Source organism: Bombus impatiens, unplaced genomic scaffold (genome assembly GCF_000188095.3).
Source record: "Bombus impatiens unplaced genomic scaffold, BIMP_2.2 scf_0344, whole genome shotgun sequence".
Taxonomy (NCBI): domain Eukaryota; kingdom Metazoa; phylum Arthropoda; class Insecta; order Hymenoptera; family Apidae; genus Bombus; species Bombus impatiens.
The window spans coordinates 73396-87572 of NT_176763.1; the positions used below are offsets into that span (position 1 = coordinate 73396).

At 37.6% G+C, this 14177-nt stretch overlaps 1 protein-coding gene across 5 annotated transcripts in view; it reads right to left on the reverse strand.

Moving 5' to 3' along the window:
- LOC100743020 (hemicentin-1) overlaps positions 1–14177 on the reverse strand; it is a 112611-nt gene that overhangs the window by 47647 nt on the left and 50787 nt on the right. The window lies entirely within an intron of this gene.

The following is a 14177-nucleotide window of genomic DNA, read 5'->3' on the forward strand; positions in this document are numbered from 1 at the left end:
AAAACATTTCCAAATAAAAATATATATATCACATAATAGGATGTTTCATCTGAATATGTAATTAATAACTTAATAATACGAATACCAAAGGTAATTAATACAATAATCGAGAGATAGAATGATTACTATATAATTGGTGAGACTTTTATACGAAACGTCGAACATACATATACAGCCGAGTAATACAATTTTCTCGTTTAATGTTTCATTTTCAAGAAAATAGGGCATGGATATGTTAAGAATCGGTCTAATACACGCGTATGATAAATTTTGAAGTTAATTTTTCTCGGAAACGAAGTGTCTTGTAAAAAAAATTCTTTTTAGTCTACATTTTCGATATATTTTCACACGCAAAACGACCTCGCCATCGATTATTTATTTCTGTACAATTCGGAATTAGCTACGTTCAAATATACCTGATAAATTTTCAAACTCGATTTTCTCGGAAACTGAACCGAGGATGGCAAAATTTTATTTCATACTTTTTTCTTACGTTTTCACAAGCAATCGTATCGTACCCGCTGCTACGTATTATTCGGTTTGATCCTATATAAAAGTCTAAAGCCGAAGCTATTCAAAGAATATCATCTACGTTCTGTGGGAAAAGCAATTTTTTATTCCAAAATAGCCGTAAAATAATTTTTTATTTCCGGCATATTTTCCAAAAAAAGGAGAAAAAAAGAATGTATTGTTCTAGTCGCGTCACCGTCTCGGTAAATCCATTAAATCCATTCGTACATGTAGAAATCTGGAACCATTCATTCCCGAAATAGATGGTGTATCAAGTATCAAGTAGCAATCGTACTCGTTTCAGTCGCCTCGACTCGAATTTCGACACGAACGAAAGAAAGAAAAAGCAAGCTTTTTGTCTGACAGTTTGAGGATGCAGCACCTTTTGTGCGCAGTGCGATGCCAGTCTCGGGGCCATCGTAGCTAGGACAAATTGTAGCAGGGTGTCCAGCGTGGAAGTGATAAAACGCATCGAATCGAAAACCACGGCTCGACCGGCCATAACGCAATTTCATTCTTATCTCACCCCCCGTATCGCGTTTCATTGTTCCCCACCTCATCCCTCGCGTGCACACGCTCCGGAGGACTTATTGCGGTTCGTGCTACCTTTATCTGCTTAATCCAATATTTCGCTCGTACCTCCGGCCGCTTCCTGTACGATTTCGTGGAACATGAAACAAAAAGACCGAGGACGAGCGACGAGGGGATAAAGACAAAGGGGATAAGGGCTTACAGAGGCGCGCGGCAGAGGGACGAAGTTCGAATCTTTCCCTCCGTATGGTCGAGAGGGCAACAGCCGAGGAACGCTACGAGGACGAACGCTACACGTTCTCGACGCCAATGAAACGAATCGCGGTTCACTTGGCACCGCGGGAGCTGATTGGATTTAACAAATGCGTACTGCAAACTAGTTACACACCCCGGGGGTTCTCGGTTGTAGCGGTACGATTTTCCCTCTAGATTAAAATGCGATCGACGTTTCGCTCGCAACGACGACCGTTTCTCGCTCGCTTGGCGACGCATCGCACGATGGATGTGTGTTCAGCATCCCTTGCCCCCGTCCCTCCCCGTCTTTCTCTTTACCGTTTCTCTCGATTCGTTGGAATATTTCGCCCTGTTATCGGTGGAAAACGATGAAACTGGCAAGTGGAAAATTTCGTCTAGAAATTGCTTCGTGCAGTTTGTATTAATCTCGACGATGAAACGGTTGAATTCGGTCGTTAAAACGCGTGTCATCGTAGAGCTGGCCGGCTGTTTCGACGGGACGATAGAGGGTGAGTCCGCGAGCTTTTGTCCGATTATAGTTCATTTGCGGCGTGGTCGATGTAACGGAGTCGTTTCCATTGATCGTTGTGTTTTTCGTTCGGCTGGAATCGTTATTCGATCGTTGTAATTAACCAGTCTGTAATTATTAGCGTTCACCGCTCGTTCATAAAAAATGCAACCCCTGTCGGTGGTCGATGGCGGGGAAACGCGTTCCGTTCAGTCGCCCTTTAAATATTTAACGAATTAAACGATCCTCTCTTCCGATCCATCGATCGTTCCAGGCTATTGTGAATTGTATTAACGTTGGACGCGGTGTTTCCTACACTCGACTCGAATCTCCACCCCCTAATACGGCTTCCGAACGCTTCCGCGGCCTATGGTTTGATAAACGATTGAACGATCATTGCACGATATGATGTATCTCGCAGCAGGGTAGTATTCATGTACCAACGGTCGTTAATAAAATCCACTTTCCCAATTTTGTTTCATGCCCCCATTCGAGAATAAATCACCAGAAAGGAAGTATTCGTCCCTCGACTTTCGTGTACGTCGTGTACAGACAAACGGATCATTTGCTGTTTCGATGATACAAAAGTCGACGTCGTTACGATACATATCTCGTGAGTTTGTGTTTTCATTCGTTTTAATAACTTGGAAGATTGAATTGATCCCTTTTAACACTCTGCACATCTACACTACCAATTTTGAGTATTTACACGCTATAGTCGATTTATGGTAGCGATGCATGAGTGTTGGTAAGCAAATGTCTAAAGCAACGACAGACTAATGGACATCAAAAGAAATATCATATTATTATTTTTTTATGAATCAACAAATAATCAAATTTATCTATACCATGATAAAATAACATATCTTGTCAGAAATATGCTTGCATTTTTTTGTTCCAACATATAGAGCGAATGCACATGTGAGTTTAATGAAGTCTGTAACTAGTTCCTTTGAGCAGAAACGTATGTCGTAATTAAATCTTCTTCACAGTCGAAAAATTAAATACTTTTTTACAATTTAGCGAATTTATGTATGTAACATACTTCGTTTAAAATAACCGAATTTTGTACTATTCATAAGAAACGGTTTGCAGTCGATTACAATTTTTCGTTTTGACAAGCGAATTGGAAAGCAATAACTGTTATAAATGAATTTCTTGGTTCGTGTTATTAAAATTATTCTTTATTTGATTTTCAGGCCACACATGTATTTTTCCAGCTTCTTCGTAATTTCAAAAATATTCCTCGTTATAAGATTAAAATACCGTTTCACTCAACAGTTATAACTTCTACGAAACTTCATTAACTATATCTTTGAACCTAACAAGTCTTTCTATCTTTAGCCATTTTATATTAAAATGCTCCTTTTTAGCCGCGAAGTATCGTTTAAATTAAAAAAAAAGTTCAAACTTTGAATTCAGAACATAAATGTGTCTTAGTAACTCATTAAAGGATTAAAAGTCCAATCGATGAAATTTTCGTTAAATCAGAAGATCAAGATAGGGAATAAATTTTGTTGTACATACTGATCGAAATAGTAATTGTTAATATTATCTTATGGAATGTATTCGTGCGGCTTATAATTTGCATCGTCGGTATACGAAAGGCATCCGGTTTCGTATCGCATTCCGAACGGTCCGACGTGATTAAAAAGTCGGAGACTGCAACCAACCACTTGCTTTCCAGCAGGATTCCAGGCGTCGAAGTGGGCTACTGAATAATTCAATGAACGCGTGTTAATTCCCATATACACGTCGAACCATCAGAGACATGCGAATGCTTCCGAAATTTTGAATTGTTAATCTGATCGCGCTGCTCAGTTTTGAATCATCCTTGTGGCCCACGCCATTAATTCTCCACATCATTCCTGGAAATTTCCTGGCTGATTGAAGATAAACAAGTCGTTTGGTAGCTCCTGTATCCATCAAATCAATGTTCAATTCTCGAGTTCAATTTTTACGCGTTTTTTCAATTTTCAAAATACGATATTTAAGAATAATTACTAGTGAACTTTCATAAATCGCGAGCTACGGCTATTAACGAATAAGATCTTTTGCACAGATTTAACGGGTTTAAAATAATTGAAATGTTACGTGTCAGTTTTACATAAATGGATTATCAGGTCACTGCTATTTGACGCAAATTTCGAGAATTCCGAAGAAGAAATTCGTACTTTATAATTTCTAATTTATTATTACAATATTATTTATTTTATTTCTGTTATAAATCGCGATCACGTTGTTACAGAAGAAGGGAAAGAAATAAGCATAAAAATAAAGAGTAATTTGTAGAAAATAATTGGACGAAAAATATATTTACATATCGATCATTCGAGTATAATTGAACCGATAGGTGCAGTAAAGATGTAAAGTCACCGCACGATCTTTTAGTTCGCATCAGTTCGATACGTTCTATTATATTCAAAGGCGGTATCGTCGAGAAGTTCTATTCCAATGTCTCTTAAACATTCAAGGAAATATAAAATTTTGAAATATAATAATAGCTTTATGAAACTCTATTAGATAAATGTATTATGCGGATCAAAAAATTATTGGATAAAGGAATTTTATATTATTCTTTATATCTTCGTTACGTTATTATATCGTTATAAATGTTGTTAGGAAGAAATGTTATTTCTTTTTATGTTTTTATATCGCAACATTTTGTAGTTTTATTGCTATAAATAAAATATTACTAAACGTGTTAGTGTTATTTTTGAACGGAAGAGCAATGATAAAAAAAAAAAGGTTACAGCTAAAAACTGTGTGAATCGCAGTTTTTATTTCGCATGGTATCACAGTATCATGATTTTGTTACGTGTATTTTACATGAAACTAAATATCAAAACGCGTGTACTCTGTTATTCCTAAAAATTCCACAAGCAGTGATCCTCAAACATTTAGACGATATCATTTTCTATGGTTTCATTCTGCTTTCTTATATGTTGTAATTAGTTTCTTCCATTCGTCTTTCTATTTCTCCCATTTATCAAATTCAATTTACGTTCAAAGGATGATACTCCAGCTTCTTCTTCAATATTGTTCTCTTTCGTTAAAATTTATCTATCATTTTTCCATCTTTCGTAACATGTTGAGATATTTGAAGATCTCCGTGTTTTTAACTGTTGAAGTAAATTTGTATTTAAGCTACGGATGTTTATGCATTTATGGGAAATTTGAAAGTACACAGCCATTCAGAATGTATAAAATACCAGTTCAAAGCAAATGCTGACTCTAATAATTAATAAACAAAACAAATCTCCATTTAAATTTAATTTCATTACGGATTTCAGTAAAAGCATGAACTCGCACAACAGCCGCGAATAATATTTCAAATCGAACAAAGAAGAACGAAGATGGCAGAAAGAAAATGGCAAAACTTCAGCTTTCTACAGCTTCAAAATAGCAAATAGAACGTTTTAATTAAGTATTCTTTCGACCCTGTTTCCTCGTAATTAGTTTCTTCCAAGCGCGCTCTTTTTCCACCTATCGTCTAACTACTCATTCAAAGAACGATATTCTGCACCAGTTTCTTCAACCTGCTAAGCTAACCGAACCTGTTCAAAGAAGATCTTCGCTCGAGACCATCGGCGAAAAGTGTATCCCAAAAAACCGCTCACGCCGATCCACCGTCCCATCTAAATTCACTTGCTCTATCTCGTTATCCCTCTCCTTTAACCGCAGTCCACTAACCTATTTCTAAAAACCGTTCCCGCAAGAAGAAATTTAATATCTTGGTTCGCGAAAACGATTACCTCTTCGTCTGATACCGAGGAGTCCGCCGGAGAAGAGGCGCACGACTGGTGCAAACCGCGGCGAAGTTTACTGCGTTCTCGGCCAGGATAAATTCAGTGGCCGTTAAGTTGACAAAAGTGGAAGCGAGCGTGGCGTGGCAAATAATGGGCACCAGCCAGGTCCATGGGAATGGATCCGCCAAGACGCGACAAACGCTCGAAACACAGCAAAACAAACAAGTTTCGGGCGCGGAACGCCGCGCGCAGGGCTTGAAATTGCGCTCGGCTCGCGGAAATGACGGTCTACGCGGGGATGGAAGGTTGAATCGTAGAAAGAACGGAAGCAAAAGCGGTACACGGATTTTCTTCGCTAGGATTGGTATTCTCGTATTTCGATGTAATTTCCTGGATAAGGATACCACGAACCGTGTCGAAACACCCTGCGTTCTCATATTAAACGCGACTCAGCGAAAACAAGGGGATAGAGAATGGGGTTTAGGATAACGAAACCGTACGGCTGATTGGTTATAACAAGTGATTGATGCCATTACCGAATCTGCCTGCGCTCGCCGTATCCCGTTCCACGAATTATCCTATGCACATCGTACACATTGTTCGGACATTAGTAAATTGCTGTTTGCTAGGCGACGTATCGGTGTCTGATAGAAGGGAACTCGTTGGCTCTACCAACGATTCCGCACTTTGAGGTTATCGTCTCATTAGCATATCGAGCATTCCCGTAATCTCGCTCTGATTACGAGGCAAAGATACAGCGCCGATCTCTCGCCGTGCGTAATTAACCATTTGTCATATTAATTTCATCCAATTAAATGGAATGTATGGAAGAAAATTACTCATCTCGCGTCTTTGTTTCATTTCTAGCTGCGGATGTTTTTCTTTTTGTTCGGTAGCTGTGTATTTTTTGTGGGGGGAAAATACGTTGCCTCATTTTCAGTCCGGCCGAGTGAGAATGATTTTCATTTATTCGGTATTATTCATACAGAAACGTTGAATATTCAGCGCAGCTTTCGAGAATAAAAATGAAGATCCAATAATAGGGCGGAGGCGTAAAAGACCGGCCTGGAAATTCTATGATAAATTTTCTATATAAACTTCCGGTGTAAGTAAACGAAGATCATTTTGGATTATGCTGCAACCTCCCGTGCTTCCCCCCCCCCTCTCTCTCTTTCTCTTTCTCTCTCTAGGGAGGACAGCTGGATTAATCGAGCATGCTAATGTACCGAAGTTGAGCCAGCCGAGTGTTTGAAAAGCGCAATATGCAGGAATATATTAGCGAACTTAGTATGTCGTAAACCAGCTTTATAACCTGAATCATATCCGAAAAAGGTTAGCTATGTGTACGATAGGATAAGATGATCGTATCATATTGCAAGGTTTTTCAATTCCTCAGATGCATTTTAAGAATGAAGGCGGTAAAGTATTACTTTCGATCCTTTTGGTTTTCAATGGATTGCTTTTGGGGCCGCGCATCAAGTAGTAGTACCTTATGTTTGCAGTCTGAATACTTACATTTCTCTTTCTTTACAGACACTGTAAAGAAATAAGAAATTAACAAAAGCGTATTACGAGCGATGGAGTTACAATTTATGACATACATAATTCTAGTAAACTGGAAGCAAACGTTCAATTTTCTAATTTCAAGAGAGGTACAGCTCATTTACATTTTCCTTCCTGTATCAGCGATAAATTTTAATATTCGTGTTATTACCTTCCTTATTTCATATGTCATTTTTTTAACTTCGTACGTTTTTTTCCAATGTTCCTATGAGTTAGATTGAAATTTTTAGCAGACTCTGCTGAATTCGTCTAGAATTTTCACAGCCAATGATTTAAACCGAGGATTTCCGAATACCAACGTACAATAGTCAACTATTGCAGATAACTTTCACAAATCTCTGTATTCGATTTATCGATTCGTTACGTCATTCGTTACCTATTTCGTTACGTTGTTTGAATCATTATCCCTGTACTTTGAATCGTTATTTTGCACGAATATAACATTTTGATCGATTCATCGTTTGCTTGATGTTTCGAGCCAATTATCAGGTTTTATGTTGGATAATACCGATGAATGTGGTTGTACGGTTGCGTGTATTCACCGGTGGAGAACGAGATTTACTTCTAACGCATATCGACGATCGTATCATCAAAAGGACGAAATAGAAATTAGATTTTCCATTGTTCGAGAGAGAAAGGGAAGAAAGATTTTTATTCACGGGGCCATTAGTTTATCAGTAAGCGAAATGTCAGTTCAATAACAGTTAGTATACGCGAAAAACCTCAAAATTGGATTACTCGAGGATTCGAAAGGTGCAACACGCGCTAGTATTTGATAGCGTTGAAATATGGAGGGCTTCGGTTTCGCAGTGACACGCATTAAAAAAAGGTAAAGCAGAATTATTTGACAAGTTGAAAAATGCAACGCGTAACGCGCGATACTGTTTTTCCAGTTGAGTGCATTCAAAACCGGAAACTATACCATTTCCCTATTTCCACGTAACGTTGCCTGCTCTCTAGCGTATAAATTTTCCCGTTTATCAACTAAACGCCTAACGATATCGAATTTGTGCGTTATTGAATAGCGCTCCGGTTGCCAGGAGTAACGTCAGACAAATTCTCTCTTTGGAATCGAAGAAGCTTGTTAAGTGCACGAGAAGAAGTACCTTTATCCGTACAGTCGTCATATTTTATCACTCGCTTCGCATCAAGTCAACAATGAAATCTGTTTCTATTAATATATTTTTTACTCCCACGTTTTATAATTTAATCACAGATGTGCAAGAAAATACAAATTTAATTGAAATTAAAAACAAAAGAAGTAGAGTTCTTCTAATCGCCTTTGGTAATCGATTGCAAGATGTTAGAATACTTTCTGAAATTAATAATGCTTTTTATTGCAAGATCGCGTGGATTGTATAAAAAAGTATTCAAAGTAAATTACTCTATCCATTTTCATCGAGAGATTAGAGGATGGCAAAATACTTTTTGAAGTTAATAATGTTCCCTATTTCGAGTTCGAAACTGAAAAAAGAAGTTTCTTCGGTAAAAGATTAAAAAATAATAAAAATTCTTTCTAAAGCCGATGAAGTTCTCTACTTTGAATTTGCATGCGTTGCAGAAAAGATTTACAAAAAACATGTACTATTCTTGTGCTCCTTTTCAGCGAACAATTACAGAATGGTAAAATACTTTTTCAAATTAATGCTAAAACTACTTATATTTCACGTTCCCATAAATTGTATAAAAGACGATAAAATGTAGAATTCATCTAGTCGTTTTCAATGAGCGATCAAAGGATGGGAAAATACTTTTCTGCTTGGAGTTTGCGTGAAACGTATCAAAAATTCACTCGATCAACTAAAACTTTCCCGGGTTATGTACTTCCAATCTGTATTTTTCCCAGCACTTAGCTTTTCTACGGAGGCAAGCATACGAACATCCATCTCCAGACTCAGAATTAACCTTTCCGACTTTTAACTTCTACAGAATATTGACACTGAACTTGAAGTCCTCGAATTACTCGATTCTCCTACGCTTCAGCTTCCAATTGGCGAATGCGCCAGGTCTAACTGGCTTCCAGCTTTTACCGATCAACCCACAATGGAATCCACTGTATTCTTACTTTCCTAGCTCAAACGATCGTCTTCCAGAACATAGTCTGTACGTTTGAATTGTTTCCTAGTTATCCCTGTTACCCGTTAGATCGTCTGATGGTTGTCACCGGTTTCCCGGTTAAACATCCGGGACGTCGACGGTTTGATAGTCTGCGATAATAGCGGCAGTTCCTTGGAAGACCACGTCAGATTCTTGTTACGCGTTTATTTCACGTTAACGCTAGAGCTATCGATCTCCATAGCGTGTGTGTAAATGTATTATATATATTTAATTAGAATTGTTGAAATACATTGAAAATAAATAAATATATGAAATGATATTTTTGCCTCAAAAAGAGAAAACATTAATATTACCAATAACGTTTGCATATTTTCAATACTTAATTATAGAAACAACAAATTTGCTACTAGTCATTCTGACTGGTTTTGTTAGTTTCGATGCTAAATCTATAATGTAATAGCTATTTACCTACGGTCTACAGCTGAATATACAATTGATATATTCGGTCGATTGTAATTATAATTACATTGCGGATGTTTATGCATTTAAATAAATTCAAATATGCAAAAACATGGCGAATATATTACGCGACACGTAAAAATATACATGTAAAATATGCAGATTATAGCATTTGTTCTGATACTTATTGCTTTATTCTCTTTATTAACACCATTCCATTTTTCTATTTCGATGACACACATCTTCGTGTATCTTCTATTTCTCTAATTATCTCTATGAAAATATAAATTTGCATAAACACCCGCAGTCTAACGACAATTAAAATGCAACGACGAAAATAAACATACAGGAAAAATATAACGCTATTTTTACAATGCCTTCCGCTATCGACTGAACATCCTTATTTTCTCATCCTAAATGACCATCTTTCAGAAATCGAACTATTTGTTCCTTGGTTATTTTAGTCGGATCATCTGACGATCGTAGCCAGTTTCCCGATTAAACATCCGGAGCATGGAGGCTCAACAGTCGCGTTAATATCGGGCGGTTCGTCGGTCGGTCGCAACGTCACGCCAGACGCTCGATGTCACGCGACTCTTTCGTTTTCAATGGTCAGGATCGATCAAACATCGCGATCGCGGCGCAACGTCGAGGTGTATTGCCTGGCGGCGAAGGCTCGGACACACCTGCGTTTGCCACGTAGACAATATTTCCTTTGTGGCACGCCAAACACACACGTCCCTGAAGTCACACGCGACCAGCCCGCCGACAGTGTCACCAACGCTCGCGAACACAAGAGAACCTGTGTGCATCGAGGATGTATTGTCGCGGTGCCAAGCGCAGGTGTGCAACTTTTTCGACTGGTATCGTCCAGCCGGTAAAAGTGCAGGTGAATTATGACATCGAGGAAGCTAGGTTCCGGGGTCACCGTTCGTTCTACGATACTTTCGGTCTGCGTGTACATCGTGCTTCTAAATTCATAGCAGAGTTATTTTAGTTAGAAGGATATTGAAATTTGACAAAATTCGATTACGAATACATATAAAGCGATCTATATTCGAATACGAGAATTAATATTTTCATATTTAATATTTTCATAATAATTCATATTTTCGAGGATATAATTACTTTGCATATTTTATATATTTTTTTTATATTTTAATATGCATTTTTTCCAAATTCGTACTTTCTTAAGTGGATAAAAATCCGTGATGGATAAATAACGAAACGCAGTGACTTAAGAAAGTATTTGTACACTTGTGGTCAGACCTTTACGAATATGTCATGTATGTTGTACGAAACAGTTCGAAATTTCATTAGCACCGTAATGAGATCCGACTATCGCGATTATTGATTACGTTGGCAAAGTTTGAAACAACCCTGAGGTTACAAGATATCCGGTGCAAGTATACATTTCGTGGAAGTCATCAAAGTATTTAAGCTTGAGGTTTAATCGTTCGTTATATTAATATATCTCAATATTCTATGGGAATATCTCTAGCTATTCATGTTGTGTAATACATTTTTTTCTAAACATACGTTCAATGTAATAATCGTTTAACCTGCGTATACATTTTAAGTTTCAGTGTCAATGAAAGTTGAAAATGTTGTATAATGTAAAAGTTTTATATGGTGAATGTACAAATACTTTCGTGAGTTAACGTATATGTATTTGACTAATTCTCAGCTGAACAGGAATGGATAACTGGCGGTTATTCTAGCGACGGAAACACACAACGTCGAAAATGCGGAACAAAATTTGTGTCGCTTGAAGTCTCGCTTTCGAGAAAATTGAATTTGAAAATTTGCCGAGTACGCGCGTACCGGGCTAATTCTTGACTAAACACGTGCAAATTTTATTTCCCTAAAACCAGGCTTTAAACGAACAAATTTCGTTCTACATTCTCCACTTATTTTCGCACGCAGAATAAATTTCTCTCAATTGTTTACTTTCTGTCTTGACGCGAATTATACACACGTATACTTGACAGCCTTCGAAACTTGATTTCCTCGAAAACGAAGCTTCCGACGTAACTCTGTTATCCATGATTTTCGTCTTGTTTCGAGTCGTAGAACCTCTCTGACTTTGCTTCTACGACCTGTTTGCGACCACGATGTAGATTCAGACCACCGACATATAGGGAGAAAAAGCGAAAATAAAAGAGAAAGGCAGGTCGATTTTGAGCGTAACATATATCGGATTGTAAAAACTCAGGCGAAAAAAAAAAGGGACGATATCTGTCACGCAGATATAGATCGTTCGGCTGCGTTTTTCAGCGGGTCCATTGAAACGAAAGTTTCGCGATTATACGAAGACACAAAGGAGTTTGCTTTACAGTTTGATATGCTCTGGCTGTTGGATAAATCCGAGTATTTTCGCAGCTAGTCCACTGCAAGTTTCCCTTGTTCTCTGTCGCCTTCTATATCTGTCTATCTATCCCGCTTCCTCCCGGTTCTGTGTGTTCTGGTCTGTTTACAGACACCGTGACCGATGTTTCTCCGTGAAAATCCCAGGGCAAGTTTCGTCCGCAATTGCCGATGGCCCCGGATTTCGAATCCTTCCACGGTGAAACCTAATGAATTAGTTAAACTCGCTTGCATACGGTATATTCAGGTTGTTATACTGTTCCTTGTCTTCTTCGTAAATTGTAAACGTGCGATAGGATGGTTGAGAAAATAGTTCCGGTGGTTTCTGTGGCGAATACTCTGGATATAGTGAAATTCCATTTAATTCGAAGAAATAATCGAAGTTCTCTCGTTGCTTTAAATTAACGATATCGTACGTTATTTGTTGGTTTAATAAAGCAACAGGGACAATTTATAAGGAATTTCGTACGAGGAATTCACGGAGGAAAAGTGGCGCAACCGATAAAATCTTTAATTTCGGAGAACCATGGATAAAGTCAAACGATAGTAATCTGATAGAGAAATCTTATATATTAAAACACATTGTTTTAATTATTAAAGTACGTCGCTCGTAAATTTCACATTTATCTCATTTTGGAGGAAATGTAGTTGTAAAAATTTAATTTCCCATAAATGCGAGAACATCCGCAATCTACTAATTAGAGATTAGATAGCCTCATCGAGGTTGTCTGGTCTTTGTGTGAAAATCAATAAAATAGTCACGATCGAGAAACTATCATACAAAGTGTAGGCAAGTGTTGAAAATTCTAATCGGGAAACGAAAGAATTAATAAAAATTTATTCTACATTATCAAACAAGCTGTCATCAACCGTCAGCAATTTTCGACACGGTTACTCGTTTCGTGTTGCTACAACAATATACACGAACATTAGAAATTATACCAGTTATAAATAGAAGATTATATCGGTATTACTTATTGTACGAGTCTACGTGAAAGTCGGGCGCGAGTTATTATATTATCAAAGAAACATCAAACGCGAATTCTGAAGAGTAAAATCGATCCAGCATACTTAAAGTGCACAATAATAACTACATCGGCATTTGGAATCGTTTTGAAAAGCGTAAGGTAAATTCAATTACGCAAATTGATCCGCCGAATTGTAGTCATTTGACGCGGAGTCGAAAGGAAGGGCACAATACCCCCTTTATCCTCTTTCCATTTATTGTGATTCTCGGCGATCAATCGAACCGGCAATAATGACCGTGCCACCACCGAACTCCCGTGTATTTAATTTAATGGTATTCGTGGGTTATACGAACGGCGTAACTGGAAGCAAAGTGGTTGAAAATCGCGGAGAATCCAAGGCAAGAGCAGGGAAAAAAGAGAAAAAAGGGAAGAGGCAAACACTTGCGTGCGCCTGCGGTATTGATTTCACGCAACGGGCCACGCGAACTCTGCGCTGTTTCAGGTCAACGATACAAGTGCTCTTTTGAGTGAACGGAAAGCTGCAAGGAAATCTCTAAGGAATATAATATCGATGTTATTGCAGATATGCAGATAGACATTTTATTATTTGCGTTATACCATTTAGTTGAGATCCTAGTTCATCCACTAGGAACTTTCTAATAACCCAACGTTTTATTGGCAATTCCGTTTTTCTCAGTCAATTTATGGTACTTGGTGCTTAACGCTGCGGTTATGAAAGTCAGTACAATGTATTTTCCTAACATCTTCCTCTCCTCTGTTTTTAAATAGATTTCTACGTAGCCTTCATGTAGTACTTTACTGCATCGTTCTTAATAGGTTAGTTAAGCTTTGCTAAAGCTCGCTAAGATTTTTTGTCGGGGAAGTATATTGAATGATATAGAAATTATTTTCACTAAGTATACGATGTTTTAAAGAAACAATGTGCTAAAACTTATTAATTAGGTCAGCCTTAATCAAAAGCTTCTATAATCATGGATTTTTAAATTAACGAAGAAAAATCAATTTCCATTAAAATTGTTTTAGTCTTTGCACATTTTTAAAATGATATAATTTATTACTGAGAGAGATAAAATGACAGGTAAAAAGGTGACCCTTAAATCAAAAACCTATCAACTTCGGAAGATTACCAACGTAATGGCTTAAAGTTTTGTTAAAAAAAAAAAAAATTTCATCTGCACCAATCTAATAATAATAATACAGTTACACTAC